This window comes from Aquarana catesbeiana, linkage group LG11 (assembly GCF_042186555.1).
Source record: "Aquarana catesbeiana isolate 2022-GZ linkage group LG11, ASM4218655v1, whole genome shotgun sequence".
Lineage (NCBI taxonomy): Eukaryota > Metazoa > Chordata > Amphibia > Anura > Ranidae > Aquarana > Aquarana catesbeiana.
The window spans coordinates 24,671,316-24,677,315 of record NC_133334.1 but is presented as its reverse complement, the minus strand read 5'-3'; positions in this window follow the sequence as shown (position 1 = coordinate 24,677,315).

Sequence of the window (6,000 nt, the reverse complement as noted above, 5' to 3'; positions counted from 1 at the left end):
ATACCTTTTTTCCCTTTTTTATTAGTGATCACATCCCCTCTATTCTCAGCTGCATAAGAGCTGGGGGAAGGAGAAGCAGCAGCACACTGAACTTCCTGGTGAATGGTTGTGCAGGGGAGGTTTTGGGACAAGTCTGATAATAGGGGGAAAGTAGAGAACTGATCACGATGTGTGTTCTCCTGCTTAGTGTGGTCAGTTTTTAATAGGAAAGCAGAGGGACTGGCAGGATCACCAGGGATTTTACACAAAGGAAGCAATACAAAGAGAACAGGAGACTTTCTCATACAAGTACATGGTACAGCAGCCACATATCAGGAATTTGAAGTATTGGCTTTACATACTCTTTATGTTTTGGCTTTTTTTTTTTTTTGCCCGTGGCCATCAGAGCAGAAGTTCAACCCCCCTCCCCCCCTTCTTCCCCCACAGCCTTCTGGGACATGTCACAGGTCCTAGAAAGCTGTGGGACCATTCACAAAGTGCAGCGCATATCATGCACACTGGAAAGCTGGCTGTGAAGCTGCAAGCAGTCACAACCGGCTTCCCAAAGTAAGCGTGCCGGCGCCTGATCCCGAAGACGATGGAAAAGCCAGCTCGGGTGAGGACGGTGCTGGATCCCTGGACAGGGAAGTGTCCTATTATTAAAGTGGGAGTTAACTCCCTTGGCTGATTTTTACGTATAGGTAAGCCTATAATAAGGCTTACCTATACAGTAGATAAGTAAATATCTCCTTTACGTGAACCATTTACGAGACATTTAATTGTGAAGCCGTAGGTGAACGGGATGCCCGGGCTGTTCCCTCAGAGCCCTGTGCTATGAACAGCCGCTCCCGCGCCCATGTGAGCGAGTGACGTCATAGTGGCTCGTCCAATCAAAGGCCCGGAGCCCGCCAACCCAGAAGGAAGACCGGGGGGAAGATGGAAGCCCTGTGATCAGTGACAGCTCACCATTGGATGGCTTCGTTTTAGGTAAGTTTCACATAATGTGCTAGTATGCCGTGCATACTAGCACATTATAATATTGCTTTGCAGTTTTCTTTTTTTTTTTTTTTTTTTTAAAGGCTGCAGTTTACTACCGCTTTAAAATTCAGCAGCTACAGTATTTGTAGCTGTTGACTTTTATTTATTTATTTTTTTGTTTTCAGGGTGAAGATCCTCTTTAATCTATTTTCTATTAAATAGATTTTTACTTGTTTTTCTGCCTCAATGTAACGTCCTCTATGATCCCTGGAGCCTCTCACTTTTCCCCATCACCTCCGTTTGTTTGGAACGAACAGTGCAGGTTAGTAGACGTGTGCACTGCCGAAAAATTTGTTAATTTTCGTTTCATTCCTTTTTGTCTTTTTTTTTTTTTTTTTTCGTTTTTTTGGGTCATTCGTTATGATTGCAATTCGTAAATTCGAACATTCGAAAATTCGTAGATCCGTAAATTCGAAAATTCATAAATTCGAAAATTCGAAAATCTGAAAATAAGAAAGAAAACCTGAAAATTTGAAAGAATAACTAACTAACTAACTAACTAACTAACTAACTAACTAACTAATAATAACTAACTGTTAAATTATTGGTATTGGAATTTCCTTTCAAATTTGGCTGTTAGTGAACACGAATACAAATTTATCCGAAGTTACGAATTATCCGAAATAACGAATGCCGCATCTAAACGAGTGGAACGTAACAAATTAATAATAATAAATAAAAATAATAATAATAAAAACATTTTATTATTATTATTTGTTATTAATTTGTTCTGTTCCATTTGTTTAGATGCGGCATTAGTTATTTCAGATAATTCGTAGCTTTGGATTAATTTGTATTCGTTACGTTCACTAACAGGCAAATTTGAAAGGAAATTCCAATACCAATAATTTAACAGTTAGTTATTATTAGTTAGTTAGTTAGTTATTATTTCAAATTTTCAGGTTTTCTAACTAACTAATAATAACTAACTGTTAAATTATAGGTATTTTAATTTCCTTTCAAATTTGGCTGTTAGTGAACATAACGAATACGAATTTATCTGAAGTTACGAATTGTCAGGTCACCTTGAGGCTAGGTGACAGATGCACACCGTTGGGATCAGGAGTGCACCGCAAGGTAGTGGACCCTACAGCTGACGGCTGCGGATGGGAGTCAGGGTGGTAAGGAAGGCAGGGCCGCTGGAACACCAGCACGGATCCCACCAGGGTTAGAGCGTAAGATTCCCTGGGGAGCTAGCAGGTGTTAACCAGAGCCTCTAGTGGTGAGGATGGACTGGGCTGCAACTGGCTCCAGGTCACGACCCCCAGGGTCGCTCAGCTCACACCCACAGTAGGCCACAGGAGGATAGGGATAGTAAGGGAATAAGCCAAGGTCGGGGCCACAAGCAGACAAGGACAATAGAGTTCACGCCAAGGTTCAGGGTCACAGGCAAACAGAGATAGTCGGGGACACGCCAAAGGTCAGGGTCACGAGCAGACAGGAATAGTCGAGAACAGGCCAAAGTCGGTAACTGGAATCAGACGTAGGAAACACAACAAGTACAGACAAAGCTAACACACAATGGTTGATCAGCACTGCTGGCTTGCAGTGCACAGGTTAATATAGGGTTCCCTGATAGGGCCTGGGGTGGGGCCCTGTTTAGAGGAGAGGTTATAAAACCAGCCAAGTGTGAAGGGCTGGCCTCTTAGTCTGAAAACATGAGGAGCAGGTAAGCTGACAGAGAAAGATTACTGCATAACCATGACAGTACCCAGGGGCGGACTGACCATTGAGCCACTCGGGCACTGCCCGAGGGCCCTAGGCCACTAAGGGGCCCCATCAGGGTTGCCAGCCTCAGTAAAACCAGGGACAGTATGGACCAGGGATAGCCAATAGACAGTATGGACCAGGGACAGCCAATAGAAACATGTCTGTGTATACTGTGTGTACATGTATGTGTATACTGTGTGTGTGTATACTATGTGGCCCCATAATCTCTGATTGCCTGGGGGCCCCATAATCTCCTATTGCCCGGGGGCCCCATGAGTTGTCAGTCCGCCCCTGACAGTACCCCCCCTCTTATGAGGCCTCCCCCTCCCCCGCCTGGGCCCTGGCTTAAAGGGAAACTCCAGATGAAACTTCCTCAACAGACGAGGCGCAAAGATCTCAGATGCAGTGATCCAAGACCTCTCCTCAGGACCAAACCCTTCCCAATGTACGAGGTACTGAAGAATGCCTCTACGGCGCCGGGAATCCAGAACTTGACTAACCTCGTACTTAAGATTATCCTCAGAGACCAAAACCGAGGTAGGGAGAGGACGAGAGGACTTATTGAGGGCTAAAGGCTTTTTATGAATGAGTAAAGGCATAAGAAGACCATCAGGAGTCTGAGCAGGGTCCCCCAGACCCGTAAAGATGAGCTGGACATCCAGCACAGGATCATCAGACTGGGCAGAAGTCAGTGGATCCCTGAGACCAGGTTGGTTAGAAAGTGATGTGTCACAGAAGTCAAGCTGGATAGCTTCATTGGGCATAGGCTGAACTGGTGCAGAGGCCGACTGAACAGCATTGCCAGGTGCAGCGACCACTAGAATCGCATCACAGGGCGTAGTGACTGTGGAACTGGTAGACGAGTCAGCCTGGGTGTGTGTCCAAGGGGGTCCAGGAACAGGCAAAGTTAAATGACCATGCACACTGGAGTGAATGATCAGCTCAAGATCACAGGTGGGCTCCTCATCCAGAGTGCCACATGACCCAGAGAGTGCCTCAGCCCGACTATTGCAGGAGACATTCCAGAAATGGCTACATGCAGCGGGAAGAGCAGAAGATACTGGGATGGTGGCAACAGGAAGTTTCTTTTTTGGGGTAACCTTGAGATGGCAGGAAGGGGAGGAACCCCAAGCTAGGATCTGTCCAGCAGTCCAGTCAATGTGTGGAGAATGGAACCGTAACCAAGGAAGACCTAATATGATAGGAGATGAAGCCTTAGGTAAGACAAGGAAGGATATCCACTCCTGGTGGCGTGTCCCTACCGACATCTTAACAGGGAGGGTCTGGAAGCGGATAGGAACCCCTGGGTGAACAGTGCCATCAATCGCCAAGACCACCAATGGCGTTGAAAGGGGCAAAGGGTTAAGTCTCATAGAAGACGCAGTTTCCCAATCCATGAAATTTCCAGTGGCTCCGGAATCCAGATGTGCCGAGGCCGAAAGAGAGGAAGCGCTGACATGAAGGAACACAGAAAGAAGAAGACGAGAAGGTGAAGGTGATACTTCAGGGTCTAATACTCCACCTTCCAGATGTATTAGCTCCGATCGTTTTTCCAGACGAAGAGGACAAGTGTCACGAAAATAACCTTTGGCCCCACAATAGAGGCACAGGCCCAGAGTTCTGCGCCTAGCGCGTTCTTCAGGAGACAACTTGGTCCAGCCCAGCTGCATAGGTTCCTCAGCGGGCAGGGGGTGCTCCTCGGATCGAAGAGAAGGGACTGGGAGCTCAGGCTGCCTAAGGAACGGGGAGTGCTGGCGTCTTTTTTCCAGTGTCCTCTCCTGAAAGCGAATATCGATCTGGTTAGACAAGGTGATGACACCGTCCAGATCAGCAGGAAGGGATCTTCCTGCTAATTCATCCTTCACTCTATCCGCTGGATCATTCAGTTCCCACAGAGGGGCAGCCCATGCTAGGGCTTTGCCGGACAGGAGGGATATAATATAGGCTACTTTCGAACGATTGGACAGGAAGTTTTGGGGCTGAAGTTTAAAATGAATTGTGCACTGGCTAAGGAACCCCCTGCAAGCCTTGGAGTCCCCAGAGAAACGGGCCGGAGCTCGCAGTTGTAATGAATATGTGGCTGTGACTGGTGCGATAGGTGCAGCAGCAGATAGCGGTTGAGATTGTTGAACTGGGGGTCCTAATGAGGCCTGAACCTGTTCAAAACGGGATGCCAAATCCTGAAGGAATCGCATCACTTGGGTCTGATGCGATTCCTGGGCCTCAAGTCTGTGAACTAAGCCCTGCAACGGATCATCTGCGGGTAGCGGCACATCAGCCGGGTCCATGGCTGATCAAACTGTCAGGTCACCTTGAGGCTAGGTGACAGATGCACACCGTTGGGATCAGGAGTGCACCGCAAGGTAGTGGACCCTACGGCTGACTGCTGCGGGTGGGAGTCAGGGTGGTAAGGAAGGCAGGGCCGCTGCAACACCAGCACAGATCCCACCGGGGTTAGAGCGTAAGATTCCTTGGGGCGCGGAGTCTAAGAGCTAGCAGGTGTTCACCAGAGCCTCTAGTGGTGAGAATGGACTGGGCTGCAACTGGCTCCAGGTCGCGACCCCCAGGGTTACTCAGCTCACGCCCAAAGTAGGCCACAGGAGGATAGGGATAGTGAGGGAATAAGCCAAGGTCGGGGCCACAAGCAGACAAGGACAACAGAGTTCACGCCAAGGTTCAGGGTCACAGGCAAACAGGGATAGTCGGGGACACGCCAAAGGTCAGGGTCACAAGCAGACAGGAATAGTCGAGAACAGGCCAAAGTCGGTAACTGGAATCAGACATAGAAAAGACAGCAAGTACACACGAAAGCTAACACACAATGGTTGATCAGCACTGCTGGCTTGTAGTGCACAGGTTAATATAGGGTTCCCTGATAGGGCCTGGGGTGGGGCCATGCTTAGAGGAGAGGTTATAAAACCAGCCAGGTGTGAGGGGCTGGCCTCTTAGTCTGAACACATGAGGAGCAGGTAAGCTGACAGAGAAAGATTACTGCATAACCATGACACGAATTATCCGAAATAACTAATGCCACATCTAAACAAATAGAACGGAACAAATTAATAATAAATAAAAATAATAAAACATTTTTATTATTATTATTGACATTTATTATTATTAATTTGTTACGTTCCATTCATTTAGATGCAACATTCGTTATTTTGGATAATTCATAACTTCGGATAAATTCGTATTCATTATGTTCACTAACAGGCAAATTTGAAAGGAAATTCCAATACCTATAATTTAATAGTTAGTAATAATTAAGTTATT